Source organism: Ranitomeya imitator, chromosome 4 (assembly GCF_032444005.1).
Source record: "Ranitomeya imitator isolate aRanImi1 chromosome 4, aRanImi1.pri, whole genome shotgun sequence".
NCBI lineage: Eukaryota > Metazoa > Chordata > Amphibia > Anura > Dendrobatidae > Ranitomeya > Ranitomeya imitator.
The window spans coordinates 411,188,702-411,208,942 of record NC_091285.1 but is presented as its reverse complement, the minus strand read 5'-3'; the positions used below and the strand labels follow the sequence as shown (position 1 = coordinate 411,208,942).

General features: G+C 46.6%; 1 protein-coding gene across 2 annotated transcripts in view; it reads left to right on the top strand.

Annotated features, from left to right (window-relative positions):
* The first annotated feature begins 10,555 nt into the window (after window positions 1–10,555).
* The window catches only part of NRF1 (nuclear respiratory factor 1), a 135,501-nt gene continuing 125,815 nt past the window's right edge, over window positions 10,556–20,241 (top strand). Inside the window, exon 1 of one of the 2 annotated variants that reach the window (XM_069765397.1) lies at window positions 10,556–10,652. The gene's annotated coding sequence lies outside the window, so the exon portion shown is untranslated. The remainder of the gene's footprint in view (window positions 10,653–20,241) is intronic. The other variant, XM_069765396.1, reaches the window with a different exon arrangement.

Below are 20,241 nucleotides of genomic sequence, written 5' to 3'. Positions count from 1 at the left end.
TAAAAATTGGAGCTCCCCCACAAGTGACCCCATTTTGGAAACTAGACGCCCCAAAGAACTTATCTAGATGCATAGTGAGCCCTTTAAACCCCCAGGTGCTTCACAAATTGATCTGTAAAAATGAAAAAGTACTTTTTTTTCACAAAAAAATTATTTTCGCCTCAATTTTTTCATTTTCAGATGGACAACAGGATAAAATGGATCCTAAAATTTGTTGGGCAATTTCTCCTGAGTACACCTATACCTCACATGTGGGGGTAAACCACTGTTTGGGCACATGGTAAGGCTCGGAGGGGAAGGAGCGCCATTTGACTTTTTGAATGAAAAATTATCTCCATCGTTAGCGGACACCATGTCGCGTTTGGAGAGACCCTGTGTGCCTAAACATTGGAGCTCCCCCACAAGTGACCCCATTTTGGAAACTGGACCCCCCAAGGAACTTATCTAGATGCCTAGTGAGCACTTTAAACCCTCAGGTGCTTCACAAATTGATCCGTAAAAATGAAAAAGTACTTTTTTTTCACAAAAAATTTCTTTTCGCCTCAATTTTTTTATTTTCACATGGGCAATAGGATAAAATGGATCCTAAAATTTGTTGAGCAATTTCTCCCGAGTACGCCGATACCTCATATGTGGGGGTAAACCACTGTTTGGGCACACGCCAGGGCTCGGAAGGGAAGGCGCCCCTTTTGACTTTTTGAATGGAAAATTAGCTCCAATTGTTAGCGGACACCATGTCGCATTTGGAGAGCCCCTGTGTGCCTATGCATTGAAGCTCCCCCACACGTGACCCCATTTTGGAAACTAGACCCCCCAAGGAACTTATCTAGATGCATACTGAGCACTTTGAACCCCCAGGTGCTTCACAGAAGTTTATAATGCAGAGCCATGAAAATAAAAAATAATTTTTCTTTTCTCAAAAATGATTTTTTAGCCTGGAATTTCCTATTTTGCCAATGGTAATAGGAGAAATTGGACCACAAATGTTGTTGTCCAGTTTGTCCTGAGTACGCAGACACCCCATATGTGGGGGTAAACCACTGTTTGGGCGCACGGCAGGGCTCAGAAGGGAAGGCACGCCATTTGGCTTTTTAAATGGAAATTTAGCTCCAATCATTAGCGGACACCATGTCGCGTTTGGAGAGCCCCTATGTGCCTAAACATTGGAGATCCCCCACAAATGACCCCATTTTGGATACTAGACCCCCAAAGGAACTAATCTATATGTGTGGTGAGCACTTTGAACCCTCAAGTGCTTCACAGAAGTTTATAACGCAGAGCCATGAAAATAAAAATAAAAAAAAATTCTTTTCTCAAAAATAATTTTTTAGCCCGCAATTTTTTATTTTCCCAAGCGTAACAGGAGAAATTTGACCCCAAAAGTTGTTGTCCAGTTTCTCCTGAGTACGCTGATACCCCATATGTGGGGGTAAACCACTGTTTAGGCACATGCTGGGGCTCGGAAGTGAAGTAGTGACGTTTTGAAATGCAGACTTTGATGGAATGCTCTGCGGGCGTCACGTTGCGTTTGCAGAGCCCCTGATGTGGCTAAACAGTAGAAACCCCCCACAAGTGACCCCATTTTGGAAACTAGACCCCGAAAGGAACTTATCTAGATGTGAGGTGAGCACTTTGAACCCCCAAGTGCTTCACAGAAGTTCATAACACAGAGCAGTGAAAATAATAAATACGTTTTCTTTCCTCAAAAATAATTTTTTAGCCCAGAATTTTTTAATTTTCCCAAGGGTAACAGGAGAAATTTGACCCCAATATTTGTTGTCCAGTTTCTCCTGAGTACGGTGATACCCCACATGTGGGGGTAAACTACTATTTGGGCACTTGCCGGGGCTTGGAAGTGAAGTAGTGACGTTTTGAAATACAGACTTTGATGGAATGCTCTACGGGCGTCACGTTGCGTTTGCAGAGCCCCTGATGTGACTAAACAGTAGAAACCCCCCACAAGTCACCCCATTTCGGAAACTAGACCCCGAAATGAAATTATCTAGATATGTGGTGAGCACTTTCAACCCCCAAGTGCTTCACAGAAGTTCATAACACAGAGCCGTGAAAATAATAAATACGTTTTCTCTCCTCAAAAATAATTTTTTAGCCCAGAATTTTTTATTTTCCCAAGGGTTACAGGAGAAATTGGACCACAAAAGTTGTTGTCCAGTTTCTCCTGAGTACGCCGATACCCCTTGTGTGGGGGTAAACCACTGTTTGGGCACACGTCGGGGCTCAGAAGGGAAGTAGTGACTTTTGAAATGCAGACTTTGATGGAATGGTCTGCGGACGTCACGTTGCGTTTGCAGAGCCCCTGGTGTGCCTAAACAGTAGAAACCCAAAGTGACAAGTGACCCCATTTTGGAAACTAGACCCCCCAAGGAACTTATCTAGATATGTGCTGAGCACTTTGAACCCCCAAGTGCTTCACAGACGTTTACAACGCAGAGCCGTGAAAATAAAAAATCATTTTTCTTTCCTCAAAAATTATGTTTTAGCAAGCAATTTTTTATTTTCTCAAGGGTAACAGGAGAAATTGGACCCCAGTAATTGTTGCGCAGTTTGTCCTGAGTATGCTGGTACCCCATATGTGTGGGTAAACCACTGTTTGGGCACACGTCGGGGCTCGGAAGTGAGGGAGCACCATTTGACTTTTTGAATACAAGATTGGCTGGAATCAATGGTGGCGCCATGTTGCGTTTGGAGACCCCCTGATGTGCCTAAACAGTGGAAACCCCTCAATTCTAACTCCAACACACCCCTAAACCTTATCCCAACTGTAGCCGTAACCCTAATCACAACCCTAACCCCAACACACCCCTAACCACAACCCTAATTCCAACCCAACCCTAAGGCTATGTGCCAACGTTGCGGATTCGTATGAGATTTTTCAGCACCATTTTTGAAAAATGCGCGGGTAAAAGGCACTGCGTTTTACCTGCGGATTTACCGCGGATTTCCAGTGTTTTTTGTGCGGATTTCACCTGTGGATTCCTATTGAGGAACAGGTGTAAAACGCTGCGGAATCCGCACAAAGAATTGACATGCTGCGGAAAATACAACGCAGCGTTTTCGCGTGGTATTTTCCGCACCATGGGCACAGCGGATTTGGTTTTCCATATGTTTACATGGTACTGTAAACCTGATGGAACACTGCTGCGAATCCGCAGCGGCCAATCCGCTGTGAATCCTCAGCCAAATCCGCACCATGTGCACATAGCCTAATTCTAAAGGTATGTGCACACGCTGCGGAAAACGCTGCGGATCCGCAGCAGTTTCCCATGAGTTTACAGTTCAATGTAAACCTATGGGAAACAAAAATCGCTGTACACATGCTGCAGAAAAACAGCACGGAAACGCAGCGGTTTACATTCTGCAGCATGTCACTTCTTTCTGCGGATTCCGCAGCGGTTTTACAACTGCTCCAATAGAGAATCGCAGTTGTAAAACCGCAGTGAAATGCGCAGAAAAACCGCGGTAAATCCACAGCGGTTTAGCACTGCGGATTTATCAAATCCTCTGCGGAAAAATCCGCAGAGGACCAGAATACGTGTGAATATCCCGAACCCTAACCCTACCCCTAACCCTACCCCTAACCCTACCCCTAACCCTAACCCTACCACTAACCCTAACCCTACCCCTAACCCTACCCCTAGTTCTAACTCCAACCTTAGTGAAAAAAAAAAAAATTCTTTATTTTTTTTATTGTCCCTACCTATGGGGGTGACAAAGGGGGGAGGTCATTTACTATTTTTTTTATTTTGATCTCTTGTGCGGCACGGTATCAAACGCTTTGGAAAAATCGAGATATACCACGTCCAATGACTCACCGTGGTCCAGCCTATAGCTTACCTCTTCATAAAAACTGATTAGATTGGTTTGACAGGAGCGATTTCTCATAAACCCATGCTGATATGGAGTTAAACAGTTATTCTCATTGAGATAATCCAGAATAACATCCCTCAGAAACCCTTCAAATATTTTACCAACAATAGAGGTTAGACTTACTGGCTTATAATTTCCAGGTTCACTTTTAGAGCCCTTTTTGAATATTGGCACCACATTTGCTATGCGCCAATCCTGCGGAACAGACCCTGTCGCTATAGAGTCCCTAAAAATAAGAAATAATGGTTTATCTATTACATTACTTAGTTCTCTTAGTACTCGTGGGTGTATGCCATCCGGACCCGGAGATTTATCTATTTTAATCTTATTTAGCTGGTTTCGCACCTCTTCTTGGGTTAGATTGGTGACCCTTAATATAGGGTTTTCATTGTTTCTTGGGATTTCACCTAGCATTTCATTTTCCACCGTGAATACCGTGGAGAAGAAGGTGTTTAATATGTTAGCTTTTTCCTCGTCATCTACAACCATTCTTTCCTCACTATTTTTTAAGGGGCCTACATTTTCAGTTTTTATTCTTTTACTATTGATATAGTTGAAGAACAGTTTGGGATTAGTTTTACTCTCCTTAGCAATGTGCTTCTCTGTTTCCTTTTTGGCAGCTTTAATTAGTTTTTTAGATAAAGTATTTTTCTCCCTATAGTTTTTTAGAGCTTCAATGGTGCCATCCTGCTTTAGTAGTGCAAATGCTTTCTTTTTACTGTTAATTGCCTGTCTTACTTCTTTGTTTAGCCACATTGGGTTTTTCCTATTTCTAGTCCTTTTATTCCCACAAGGTATAAACCGTTTACACTGCCTATTTAGGATGTTCTTAAACATTTCCCATTTATTATCTGTATTCTTATTTCTGAGGATATTGTCCCAGTCTACCAGATTAAGGGCATCTCTAAGCTGGTCAAACTTTGCCTTCCTAAAGTTCAGTGTTTTTGTGACTCCCTGACAAGTCCCTCTAGTGAAAGACAGGTGAAACTGTACAATATTGTGGTCGCTATTTCCTAGATGCCCGACCACCTGCAGATTTGTTATTCTGTCAGGTCTATTAGATAGTATTAGGTCTAAAAGTGCTGCTCCTCTGGTTGGATTCTGCACCAATTGTGAAAGATAATTTTTCTTGGTTATTAGCAGAAACCTGTTGCCTTTATGGGTTTCACAGGTTTCTGTTTCCCAGTTAATATCCGGGTAGTTAAAGTCCCCCATAACCAGGACCTCATTATGGGTTGCAGCTTCATCTATCTGCTTTAGAAGTAGACTTTCCATGGTTTCTGTTATATTTGGGGGTTTGTAACAGACCCCAATGAGAATTTTGTTACCATTTTTCCCTCCATGAATTTCGACCCATATGGACTCGACATCCTCATTTCCTTCGCTAATATCCTCCCTTAAAGTGGACTTTAGACAAGACTTTACATAGAGACAAACCCCTCCTCCTCTCCGATTTTTACGATCCTTTCTAAACAGACTGTAACCCTGTAAGTTAACTGCCCAGTCATAGCTTTCATCTAACCATGTCTCGGTTATTCCCACTATGTCAAAGTTACCTGTAGATATTTCTGCTTCTAGTTCTTCCATCTTGTTTGTCAGGCTTCTGGCGTTTGCGAGCATGCAGTTTAGAGGATTTTGTTTTGTTCCAATCTCCTCGCTGTGGATTGTTTTAGAAATGTTCTTACCTCCCTTCTGAGTATGTTTTCCTGGATCTTCTTTGTTCAAGTCTAATGTTTTTCTTCCCGTCCCCTCTTCTTCTAGTTTAACGCCCTCCTGATGAGTGTACCTTGTGTCCCCTGAAATTTGGGAATTTTCCCTGTTTAGGTTGTGCGTGCTGCGGTAATTTGGTTAAAGAGGAATTCTTCAATCATCCTCACACAGGTAAAAAGATTTATATCAAGGGAAGGTACACGTGTACCTCGAGTTATGTGATATACCTGATTGTATGTCCATGTGGATTGACGTATGTGGGTGAAACCACGATGCAAATTAAGGCACGCATCAGTAAACACAAAAGTACTAGTAGGACAAAAATGATGGATTTACCGATACCTAAGCACTTTATTGAGAGTGGACATGCAATTAGTCAACTAAGGTTCAGGGTCATTGATGGTGTACCCCTCCCCCCCCCCCCCCCACGTAGGGGTGGAGACAGGGTTAAATTGTAAAAACAGAAGGAACTTAGGTGGATCTCAAAGCTGGGCTCTCATCACCCTGGGGGTCTAAATGTTGACTATAATTTACAGTTATGTGCGCGCTGATAGATCGCGCTATATTTCTGTGAGGAGCTCTTCGTGTTAAAGTGTTTTTAATGGGGGTTTGGTATTCTTTTCACTTATTCAGTGGGGAATTTTTTTGCACATAATACGGTTTGTGAAAAATCTTGGCATTGAGCCAAGTATATGGACTAAGTTTCCAGATATATGGATTTTTCTTGATCCTTTGTATGTGGAATCAATTCAGCCCGTATAACCTGTTTAGCATAATGACAACAGTAGCCATGGATATGGCACTGGATGTGTTATGGATTTTGCGGATACCCTCCTATGTGACAAATGAGGTTGTGGGTCTCTCTTAGAGGATGTACGTCTGCAGTATTTTGGGTTTTGTAACCTTTGCCCCCTTATTGGTGCTGCATTTATTGTGGCACTGATGGTGGAGGTGATCGACACTTGTATTTGGACAGTGCGAGCCTGGCTGCAGCTGCTGACATGCGTAGTGTGTGCTTGAGTTTAAGGTACCGGACCGCAATGGTAGGCGTTGTCCTGCATCATAAGTGACGCCCCCTGTGACAGGTGGGCGTGTATTCTCGGTCACCATGACGGCGCTGCATGCTGTGTCTTGTGTCATTGTGTTATGGGGCCGGGGGACAGGCGCACGGAGAACAGGGATCTCGTATGTATGATATGAGTCGGGTTACAGCCGTAGACACCCGCATTGTGCATTATTGGTGCCGCGCCACTATTGTGGAAATTGCGTTGTTTGGTTGCATGTGACGGCGTTTGGGGATTGGTGGGCGTGTCCTCCCGGTAACCATGGCGTCGTCGCAGGCTTGGTCTTGTGACTGTCATGTGGGATTGGGGGATATGCTCATTGGTGAACAGACGAGACAGCAGGCTATGGAGTGAGTGAGCTCTTTGAATGGAGGCTAGCGTGACTTTGGTCAGGTGATACTACGTGCGAGTGTTTGGTATGTGGTTCTATATGGTGAACCTGGATTGGTTCTGATTAAGCAGGCTGATATATTTTGTCCTCGATGATTGGGCCCTCTATGCAAACACTGATTTGCGGTCGCTGTGATGTGAGAACCAAGCTGTCACATTGGTGGATTATACACAAACTTGCCTTTACGGTTCTGGTGATTGGTAGGCAGCATTGTTTAAATATGTTTGGTTCCCTACATGTGCTAATTATTTCTATTTTGGGCTGTATTATGTGTTTTATGGGTTGTATAAAATAAGATGCACGGTTTTTAAGTATATAGGTTTTATAGAATGTAAGTTTTAAACTGATATTGAGATTACTGAACTTTGTTATGTAAATGATGTGGGCGGTCTTGAATGGGTTGATTGGTTGGTGATGACCAACTTCCTATTTAAGGCCGTCCGTTTGACTGTTTGGTATGCTTGAGAAAGACCCTTGAGGTTGAAACGTCGCATTTATGGCACAATAAAGAAGAATTTTTTCACCTTCACCTTGATTGGATGCTGTCCTTCACTTCAACCTATGGTATGGACTCTTCCACTTGGGTCCAGTGGATATAGGACGGGCATCCGCCTTTTCCTGCTTTTTTTTGTCAGATGTGCTGTCAGTCATTTACTTTTTGTTTGCAGACCAAGTACATGTCTTCATAGCAACAGTGACTTCTTCAGCAGAATAACGCATCCTACCATACTGAATTGAAGGACATGACATAGGGGGTTGAAACAACAAGCCCAATCAAAGGACCTCCTCTTGATACATTACTGGACTTAAAAGAGTTATCTACTTTCATAAAAGTGGATCCCAAACACTCTAAAGTAACAGATCAGGTACTTGCCCTCCCTGGGTCCAGTGTTGTCTCCCCGTTGTTTTGACTGCAGGAGTGACCTCACATTGGCAGCGTGTCATTGCTGTAGTCAATCTCTGAGCTCATCTTCTCAAGCTGTCTACATTGAGGAGCCAGCGCTGGTCCAGGCGAGGGTGAGTACCTGATCTGTTTCTTATTTCAGGTATTTTAGAACATTTAGGGTCTACCTTCCTGAAAGTAGGAAATGCCTTCAGAGGATCTGCTGCTAACATCCTGCTGGACGATACTACAGGACATCTTCAGGGGTCTTGTGGAGTACATGCATGGTCAGGGGCACGAAGGGGCCTAATTCTATTGGGTAGTGTTACTATTATGGCTGATGGTATGTCTATAGCTTGGAATAATATAATAACCATGTAAACTACGGTGATATCTAGAATGTCAAGCACGTTTCTCCACATTCATACACTTTTTTTGGCACAGGACATAAGTTCCTATTTGTACAGACAGTCCTTGAGTTTACAGATGGTTGCTAGCGCTAGCACTTCAGAGGGCACAAGATGAAAAATGCCGAGTGCCGTTGTCTACCACCGATGTCTATGTTTGTGGGGTGTGAGGAGGTGATTGAGCAGTCAGTAATGGTCCCTGGGGTCGGAAAAATAAGGCAGGCAGCTTTCTCTTGTTAGTGAAGCTTTCCTCACAAACTGCCCAGCTCTTCTGCCCATACAATGGCTCCAAGGAACATGTGACCAGACCGTTCCATCAGTCTCCTCCAATTGTAAAATACAGCTGCAAAAGCAAACAAGACTTTAGGGTGTATAAAAAGAGATAAAATACTTATATCCCAGCATATTATTACCCCTTTATAAATCACTGGTGAGGCCACATCTAGAATATGGGATCCAGTTCTGGCCTCCACATTTTAAAAAGGACATTCAGAAGTTAGAGTCGTTCAATGGTGGGCAGCTAGATTATTACAAGGGATGGAAGGCCTCTCGTATGAGGAGAGGTTGGAAAAGTTAGGCTTGTTTGGCTTAGAAAAATGACGCCTCAGAGGGGATCTCATTCATATGTATAAATATATGTGCGGTCAGTTCAGAGGTCCACTAAGGACCAGGGGCATTCATTATGGGTGGAAGAAAGGCGATTCCAGCAGCTAAACACGAAAGGGTTCTTTACAGTTAGAGCAGTCAGACTGTGGTAGGCCCTAGCACCAGAGGTAGCAATGGCAGATACTAGAACAGCTTTTATACAAGGGCTGGACGATTTCCTCAGCATGTAGAATTGGTGGAGAAAGGTGGGATGTAATAGACCCCGATGATTTTTAACCCTGTGTAGCATATGAGACAGCTGTTCTCTTGAAGGCTGAAGGACTGGTCTGGCCACATGCTCCTGCACTAAAGGTACCTTCACACTGAACGATATCGCTAGCGATCCGTGACGTTGCAGCGTCCTGGCTAGCGATATCGTTCAGTTTGACACGCAGCAGCGATCAGGATCCTGCTGTGCCATCGTTGGTCGGTGCAGAAAGTCCAGAACTTTATTTCGTCGCTGGACTCCCGTAGACATCGCTGAATCGGCGTGTGTGACGCCGATTCAGCGATGTCTTCACTGGTAACCAGGGTAAACATTGGGTTACTAAGCGCAAAAGTAAAAAAAAAAAAACACTAGATACTTACCTTCCGCTGTCTGTCCTCCGCTGTGCTTCTCTGCACTGTGTAAGCACAGCGGCCAGAAAGCAGAGCACAGCGGTGACGTGGCCGCTGTGCTTACACAGTGCAGAGAAGCAGAGCGCCGGAGGACAGACAGCGGAAGGTAAGTATGTAGTGTTTTTTTTTTTTTACTTTTACGCTGGTAAGCAGGGTAAACATCGGGTTACTAAGCGCGGCCCTGCGCTTAGTAACCCGATCTTTACCCTGGTTACCGGCATCGTTGGTCGCTGGAGAGCTGTCTGTGTGACAGCTCTCCAGCGACCAAACAGCGATGCTGCAGCGATCGGGATCGTTGTCTGGATCGCTGCAGCGTCGCTAAATGTGAAGGTACCCTAAGGCTGTGTGCACGATGCGGAATTAGTGCGGATCCGCAGCAGATTTTTCCATGCAGAAACGCAGTTCCGCAAAGTGATTTACAGTACAATGTAAATCAACAGAAAAAAAAAAGCTGTGCTAATGGTGCGGAAAATTCCGCATGGAATCCCCTGCGGATCAAAAGAAGCAGCATGCTACTTCTTTTGTGCGGAGCTGCAGCGTTTCTCACCCCTTCCATTATAGAAATCCGCAGGGGTAAAAAACGCAGAAAATCCACTACAAAAACGCACCTGCGTTTTCTGCCAGGAGATGCAGATTTTGTGCGGAAAAGTGTGCACCCCAATCCGCTACGTGTGCACACAGCCTTAGAGACTGGCCACTGCCAGTAAGCTGTGCAGTAATAGTAGCGGTTGTCGGTCGCCGTTTGCAGCCTGCAGTGCCCTCCGCCTGCCGGTAACTGCTCTAATAAAGCCATAAAGAGCAGAGGTTCCAATGGGAGCACAAGCCCAATCCTCTCGTGTAAATTCCTCCATGCAGCATGCGACCTTCTCTCAATGGCCGTCTGAACAGGCCGCTGCGTCCACTCAGCTGGGCCGTGACGTCATGACGCCGGTGACGCAGCACCAGCTCTGGCCGTGTGTAGCGTGGGCTCCCGCAGCCATTGCAGCTCAGAGAGGTCCTCGCTTGAGTGTCACGGCGCAGGCTCGCTGTAGCGCAGCCGCTCTGAGGTGAGTGCCCTACCGCGCAATCTCCAGCTATCTCAGCCCTGCTGGCGCAGCCGCAACACGGAGCTCGGGCTCCGGGGCTCAGCCGGCAGCTCCGCCCCGCGCTGCGCTAGCCGGGGATAACTGCGGGAAGTTGGGTGCTGGGAAACGGCTAGCGAGCTAGGAAAAGGCGGGGAGGAGGCTGCAGGCCTGACTAGGCCCCTGCGGATGTGACATAGAAGGCCGGTGTGACCTGGCTGCTGCACACTGCTGGTACCGCATTGTGTGAATGGCGGCTCAGCACATCGTATTAACCCTTTATCAGGCTCCACAACTCTCTCCAGCCAGCAGGGTATCCTGCTATATCTCAGTCGTGCTCTTTTGTGTGTGGCACCACAAGTCGCAGCTAGAGCCCATTCACTGTACCACGAGCATCAATAGTTTGTGGTTATCAGCCCTATGAAATCTGCCCCATTGGCACAGTCCAGTGCCTCTCATTGGGCAGCTGTATTGTGTATGGACCGTGTCTACTGATGTGTGACTGCAATATTAGCAATCTGTGCACTGCAGGGCGCCAACATATGCTGCTGCGCTGTACAGATCTCATCACTGGACACTCCTGGTCCGGTCCCCGGTGGAGCGCACAATCTGACCTCACTATCGCAGACAAATGAGGGACGTTTGATGGGAGGCTTGTTTACACGGATCCATGGCGACACAATATGGCCGCTGATTGTCGTTTGGATGCAGATCAGAATAAAGCGCGGTGTGATCTATGGTAGATTGCGCGGCGCACATAGGCTGCCATGGTTCTCCGTAGCGTGAATCCTGCGTACACAGGACGATACACCGCCAGCGATATTCTGTGCAGCACAAAAGACTATTTCACCCGATTGATGAGCATTTTGCTGTTTATGTAGCAAGATAATCGTGAATTGAGCATTTTTTGCAACGCTTTTTTTACAATTATCTTGCAGCGTAAATTCTTCCTAAAGGGAACCAGGTCAAATATGGTGACCATCTAAACTATTAATATGGGCCTAGAGTTCTTCTTTTCGGTGCTGGTTACATGTCTGACACTAGTAACTCCCCTTCATGTAAAATAAGCTCTGGAGGCAGAGTTCTCTTCAGACAACATCCTCCCCATATCCTGGAGGAGCTGATTTATATAAAGTGATAAAAGATGACTTGGCAACAACACCACATCTGATCCGAGGCATACAGGGAGGACTCTCCTCCGCAGTCTATATCCTTTATGCCTATATTAATAGTTTAGGTCAAATATGATGCCAGATTCCAAAAACATAATGCTAGGGAATGTTGATTGTGAGACATCGATAATAATGTGTGCAAACTGTAAAGCGCTGCGGAATATGTTAGCGCTATATAAAAATAAAGATTATTTAAGCCATAAATCTGCTTTTCTGGCAGTGTCCATTGGAATCCCACACAAATATGGGAAGAAGGAAAACGCTTAGATATCAGCATCCACATTGCTGACTCTAATTCATAGAAAACTGCTGACCACAAAGAAATGAACTGCTCATGCAGGATGATTGTTTTCCTCTATTATCATAATCAGTCATTTTTAAGGGCTGTTGCACAATTAGGATCATCTATCCAAAATGACCTGTTACTAATTTCTTGGGAGTATCCTGTAGCCCATGCTTTAATGGAGTGGTGGGTGTACATGCATGCTACCACTCCAGTCATTGTCTACGGGACTGATAAAGATAGCTGAACGTTGTACTCCATTATGTCACTACAAGACTTTGCATGGAGCGGTGGTGCGCATCCTCATCCACTGATCCATTTAGGTGGCTTATCCGGAGATGAGCAACTTCTGACCTATTTTATGTGTAGGGGATAAGTTTTGCTTTGTGTGACACACGCATTAAAGTCTCCGCCGCACATAAAGTAAACCAATGGTTACATGACGACCCTGACAGCGACACTATCGCTATGCGCCTCTGCTACTTTGCAGCATAATGCCGGGGAAGGGGATTGTATTGTAATCTCTAGGTTACTGCAGTCTAGTTCTGACTGTGTACGACCTGCGTGTCGTGGTACTCTAGGGGTTGCATTGTGACCCCATTCACCTGCATTATGCTGCAGCACAGAGTAATCCTTTTCTGTATGATCCGTGCCGTTGCCAACGACATCTTTTAGCCCCAGCCTTAAATTGACAAGGTTTACCAACCATCTAATAGTTTACAAGTGTCTTCTGAATCTCCCCACATGCAAATGCTTGACTGACACAATTGTGTATGGTGTGGGAGAGTTGTAATAGAAATACATGTAATAGCCTTTATCCTGGTGCTGACATTTTATAAAAGGCTTTCTAACAGATAACATCTATGCCTCATCATTGGGGCTCTTTCAGACATCCGTGTGTCCAATACGTTTGGTGACAGTTTTCACACATACCGAAGACACTTACGTAGACCAATTCAAGTGCATGGGTTTGTGAACATGTCAGCATGCTTCCACGGACCCTGTGTCCATCGGCAAAATACACTGACATGTTTGTTTTTTAACAGCAGGACGGGCCGCAAAATGTCCTTCACACATGCACACTGATGACACATGGATGACATCAGTTTGACACTTACCGGCGCCTGAGAAGCAGCAGTGCTGTTTGCGCTGTTCCCCATCGCCAGGTGCTGAAGACCACTATCATTCTCCCCTGCTCGCGCTGTGATCAGCCCTAGCAAGGGATAAGGTTGAGAGTTATATTCAAGTGATAACAGCGAGAGCAGGTGGCTGGAGTATTCATCAACTGCCTGCGCAATAAATAAGCTGCCGTGGGCTCCCTTATGTTTTTGATAACCAGTCAGGCAAAACTGACAGCTGCGGACTGCAGCCCTCAACTGTTAGCTTTAGCAAGGCTAGTTATCAAGAATAGAGGGGTCCTTACTCTGTATGTTTTAATGAAATAATTAAAAAAAACGGCGTGGGGTCCCCCCCCCCAATTTTAAAGGGAACCTGTCACCCCGTTTTTTCAGATTGAGATAAAAATACTGTTAAATATGGCCTGCGCTGTGCGTTACAATAGTGTATGTAGTGTACCCTGATTCCCCACCTATGCTGCGAAATACATTACCAAAGTCGCCGTTTTCGCCTGTCAATCAGGCTGGTCAGGTCAGGTGGGCGTGGTGACATCGCTCTTTTCTTCCCCAGCTTTCCGTTGGTGGCGTAGTGGTGTGCGCATGTCCAAGTGCCGAATCCTCTGTGCGCAGGTGAAGAAAAAGCGCGCGATCTGCGCTATTACCCTTGTCATCGGTGGGGGCGGCCATCTTCCTGAGGCCGCGCGTGCGCAGATGGAGTGCTCTGCTGCACGGGGCTTCAGGAAAATGGCCGCGGGACGCCGCGTGTGCGCAGATGGAGATCGCGGCGGCCATTTTCCTGAAGCCAAGATGCAAACTCGGCTTTGGGAAAATGGCCACCGCGATCTCCATCTGCGCACACGTGGCATCCCGCGGCCATTTTCCTGAAGCCCCGTGCAGCAGAGCACTCCATCTGCGCACGCGCGGCCTCAGGAAGATGGCCGCCCCCACCGATGACAAGGGTAATAGCGCAGATCGCGCGCTTTTTCTTCACCTGCGCGCAGTGGATTTGGCACTTGGACATGCGTACGCCACCAACGGAAAGCTGGGGAAGAAACAGCGATGTCACCACGCCCACCTGACCTGACCAGCCTGATTGACAGGCGAAAACGGCGACTTTGGTAATGTATTTCGCAGCATAGGTGGGGAATCAGGGTACACTACATACACTATTGTAACGCACAGCGCAGGCCCTATTTAACAGTATTTTTATCTCAATCTGAAAAAACGGGGGTGACAGGTTCCCTTTAACAACTAGGCTTGCAAAAGCAGACAGCTAGGGGCTGGTGTTCTCAGTCTGGTAAGAGGGGCCATGGATATTGGACCCCCAGCCTAAAAATAGCAGTCTACAGCCACCCAGAAAAGGCACATCTATTAGATGCGCCAATTTGTGGCGCTTTGCTTGGCTCTTTCCAATTACCCTGTGGCGGTGACAAGTGGGGTTCATATTTGTGGGTTTGATGTCACCTTTGTATTGTCTGTTCCAGTCAGTTGACAGAAGTGTAAAGTTTGGTCTGGCTGAGTGCTGGGCTGCACCATCATCAGACGTCTTTGTCATTGAGATAAACAAAGCAACTTGGAGCACATAAACCTCATAAAAGTAGTATTTAAAAGATTCATCTATAATTAATAAATGGTCTTAAGGTGGTATACCCAGACCAATATGGGCTGTAGCCCTGTGGTGCTCCCTCTAGACATAACAAATGAACTCGGAGCACATAAACCACATAAAGGTAGTATTCAAAAGATCTGATCTTTGTCATTGAGGTCTGGACATTCTTGTACAACACTGTATAGCAAGGGTCCCTGCACCTCTGTATACCATGTACACATAAATGTACAGCGAGGGTCCCTGCACCTCTGTATACCATGTACACATTAATGTACAGCGAGGGTCCCTGCACCTCTGTATTCCATGTACACATAAATGTACAGCGAGGGTCCCTGCACCTCTGTATACCATGTACACATTAATGTACAGCGAGGGCCCCTGCACCTCTGTATACCATTTACACATAAATGTACAGCGAGGGGCCCTGCACCTCTGTATACCATTTACACATAAATGTACAGCGAGGGGCCCTGCACCTCTGTATACCATTTACACATAAATGTACAGCGAGGGGCCCTGCACCTCTGTATTCCATGTACACATAAATGTACAGCGAGGGTCCCTGCACCTCTGTATTCCATGTACACATTAATGTACAGCGAGGGCCCCTGCACCTCTGTATACCATTTACACATAAATGTACAGCGAGGGGCCCTGCACCTCTGTATACCATTTACACATAAATGTACAGCGAGGGGCCCTGCACCTCTGTATACCATTTACACATAAATGTACAGCGAGGGGCCCTGCACCTCTGTATACCATTTACACATAAATGTACAGCGAGGGGCCCTGCACCTCTGTATACCATTTACACATAAATGTACAGCGAGGGGCCCTGCACCTCTGTATACCATTTACACATAAATATACGAGGGTCCCTGCACCTCTGTATACCATTTACACATAAATGTACAGCGAGGGGCCCTGCACCTCTGTATACCATTTACACATAAATATACAACGAGGGTCCCTGCACCTCTGTATACCATTTACACATAAATGTACAGCGAGGGGCCCTGCACCTCTGTATACCATTTACACATAAATGTACAGCGAGGGGTCCTGCACCTCTGTATACCATTTACACATAAATATACAACGAGGGTCCCTGCACCTCTGTATACCATTTACACATAAATGTACAGCGAGGGGCCCTGCACCTCTGTATACCATTTACACATAAATGTACAGCGAGGGGCCCTGCACCTCTGTATACCATTTACACATAAATGTACAGCGAGGGGTCCTGCACCTCTGTATACCATTTACACATAAATATACAACGAGGGTCCCTGCACCTCTGTATACCATTTACATATAAATGTACAGCGAGGGGCCCTGCACCTCTGTATACCATTTACACATAAATGTACAGCGAGGGGCCCTGCACCTCTGTATACCATTTACACATAAATGTACAGCGAGGGGCCCTGCACCTCTGTATACCATTTACACATAAATGTACAGCGAGGGGCCCTGCACCTCTGTATACCATTTACACATAAATGTACAGCGAGGGGCCCTGCACCTCTGTATACCATTTACACATAAATATACAGCGAGGGTCCCTGCACCTCTGTATACCATTTACACATAAATGTACAGCGAGGGGCCCTGCACCTCTGTATACCATTTACACATAAATATACAGCGAGGGTCCCTGCACCTCTGTATACCATTTACACACAAATGTACAGCGAGGGTCCCTGCACCTCTGTAGAATATGCAGAAAACTTTAGATTCCACATGGGATGTTTTCACTACAAATGTTTTCATCAATTGCTGCATTGTGAAGGCTGAAATACAGTGTGCATCCACAGGATCCTCTCACTGTTCACTGACATTGCCCTCTACATTGGCTGGGTGAACTTTATCTTGCAGAGGCTAGCATCTGCACAAGATAAATAGGACACGCTGTGGTCTGGAAAGACACGCTGCATGTCCGTCTCCGCAGGTGCCGGTGCCCGCATAGTGGAGATGGGATTTCTTGATATCCCATCCACTATTCTGTAACATCTGGCCGTTGTGGGTTCAGCGATGCATAAATAGGCAGCGTCCAACCTGCAGCAGTTCCCGATCGTGGCAACGTACCCTTAATCTAGTATGATCTGTGTCTATTTGTGAGGAAACAAAGTTCTGTCTGGTGTTAGGAACATGACAGCCAGACTTCCATTCTGACCCAGGATGCGTTTTTTCCCCATAGACTTGTATTGACGACGCATTGAGACGGATTGCCACACGTCGCATCCGTCGTGCTTTGGCGGACCGTCGGGAGCAAAAAACGCTACATGTAACGTTTTTTGCTCCTGACGGACCGCTTTTTCCGCCCCCACCTCCCCGCACCTCACAATGGGGCAGCGGATGCGCTGGAGAAATGCATCCGCTGCCTCCGTTGTGCAGTACGTTAAACGCTAGCGTCGGAATCTCTGCCCGACGCATTGCGACGGGGAGATTCCGACGCTAGTGTGAAAGTAGCCAAAGTGATTAAAGATCAGTTATTTTGTAAAATGCAGCTCACATTTTGCTCATACGAATAAGTCATAAAACTTCTTACTTGAAAGTATTGATTTGTCTTTCAAATTAAAGATTTATTGATTTTCAGAATATAGTATACATCACTAAACAAAGAAAAGTCATTGAGTCAAATACAATATTGCATTTGTTCCCTAACACTCCAAAACAACAAATAAACACTTAAAACAATCTGACTTCACAAAAGGTTACCTCTCTTCCAGTTACAGGACTGTTTTCTGCTTTTCCTGCTCGCCGAGTTTTCATCTTACACTATCGTACAATACGGCTGAGTGCAATTTGATCAAACCTGGCATAGCACTCGGCCCAGTGTTACTCTGTGGGCAGTGTCATGATCCCAATGGCAGGGGATCACAAAAGGACAAGCACAAAAACAAAACAAGCTCTAGGGTGATGGAACCTGAGCTGACCGCGATCCTGAACCTAAACACACAACTAGCAGTAGCCGGGGAACGTGCCTACGATGATTCCTAGACGTCTCGCGCCAGCCGAAGGATTAACTTCCCCTATAAGAAGAAACACAGACCTCACTTGCCTCCAGAGAAACACCCCACAGAAATAGCAGCCCCCCACATGTAATAACGGTGAAATGAGAGGAAAGCACATACGTAGTTATGAAAATAGAATCAGCAAAAATGAGGCCCGCTAAAGCTAGATAGCAGAGGATACAAAAGTGAACTGCGCGGTCAGCGAAAAACCCTTCAAAAAACCATCCTGAAATTACTTGAACTCATGTGCCAACTCATGGAACATGAGGAGTAATTTCAGCCCACTAGAGCAACCAGCAGCAAGGAATCACATATCTGCAAGCTGGACTAAGACAAAAATTAAGCAAAACGTGGAACAGGAAAATCAAAACTTAGCTTGTCCTGAAGATAACAAACGCAGGGAGCAGAGGTAAAAAGACACGCTGATTACATTGATAGCCGGCGAGGAAATGACAAAAAAGCCAGGTTAAATAGGAAACTCCCATAACCTGATGGAACAGGTGGACACCAGAGACCGCAGAGAACACAAGTCACCCAGTACCATCAGTAACCACCAGAGGGAGCCCAAAAACAGAACTCACAACAGGGCAGCTCACATCTGCGATTATTTTCTCATGCCGGATTGGCATAAGAGATCAATGGCAGCATGCTGCGATTGGCACGGAGACTCGGACGAGTCTCGGCTCACTCACACCCATATTAGTCTATGGGGGCCAGTGACACAACGCACAGCATTCTAATATCTTCCGAGTGCAGTGCGATATACGCTGGCAGCTGTTCTCCGATGCTCTCTGTGCAGGAGGATCAGAGCACTGACACTTGGCTGATGCTCACAGCGGAGCAGGAGCCGAGGGTCATTAGCATATCGCATCCGATGCTCTCACATCCGATGCCATACGCTGGTGTGCTTCCAACCTTACAATGCGCACGGACAGTGTGCTCTCTTGTTGGCTCGTCACTTCTCACCAGAGACTTCAAGGGTGTGAATTGTCACCAGGGCAGTGGAGTTGGAGGCATTATAAAATGGGCTTACTCCTACTCATCTATAATATAACGCTGGGAGCGTCACTCTGTCCGAAGCCATTATAGACTGCGCAAGCGCCGGCGCAGTCTGGCCCCCACAGAGTGACGCTCCCAGGAGATCGCGGTATGCATAAACACTGAACGCACACCGCGATCTCCACCGGAGAGTCAGGGACCGCCAGAAGGGTAAGTATATTCACTTGTCCCCCGTTCCAGCGCTGCGTGCGGCTCCGTCTCCCGGGTCCTCTGCTGTGACGTTCACAGTTCAGAGGGCGCGATGACGCGCTTAATGCGCGCCGGCGCCACCCTCTGACTGGAGCATCTTATGGGGCCATCAACCATAATGGAGCATCTTATGGGGGGCATATAATACAGTGGAGCATCTTATGGGGCCATCAACCATAATGGAGCAGTGTACGGGGGCATATATTATGGAGCATCTTATGGGGGCCATAAACCTTTATGGAGCAGTGTATGGGGGGGGCATACACACTGGAGCGTCTTATGGGGGCCATAAACCTTTATGGAGCAGTGTACGGGGGCATACACTATGGAGCATCTTATGGGGGCCATAAACCTTTATGGAGCAGTGTACGGGGGGCATACACTATGGAGCAACTTATGGGGGCCATAAACCATAATGGAGCAGTGTACGGGGGCATATACTATGGAGCATCTTATGGGGCCATCAACCATAATGGAGCAGCGTATGGGGCATATGGATGGGAGAAGCAAATTAAAGAATGGTGGCGCAGGATGGGAGCAGCACATGACAGAACGGGGGCGCAGGATGGAAGCAGCACATGACAGAACAGGGGCACAGGATGGGAGCAGCACATGACAGAACAGGGGCACACAATGGGAGCACCACATGACAGAACAGGGGCGCAGGATGGGAGCAGCACATGACAGAACGGGGGCACAGGATGGGAGCAGCAAATGACAGAATGGAGGCGCAGGATGGGTGCAGCACATGTCAGAATGGGGGCGCAGGATGGGAGCAGCACATGTCACAAAGGGAGCGCAGGATGGGAGCAGCACATGACAGAATGCAGGCGCAGGATGGGTGAAGCACATGTCAGAATGGGGGCGCAGGATGGGAGCAGCACATGACAGAATGGGGGCGCAGGATGGGTGCAACACATGGCAGGATGGGGGCGCAGGATGGGTGCAGCACATGACAGGATGGGGACGCAGGATGGAGCAGCACATGTCAGAATGGGGGTGCAGGATGGGAGTAGCACATGTCAGAATGGGGTGCAGGATGGGTGCAGCACATGACAGGATGGGGACGCAGGATGGAGCAGCTCATGACAGGATGGGGACGCAGGATGGAGCAGCACATGTCA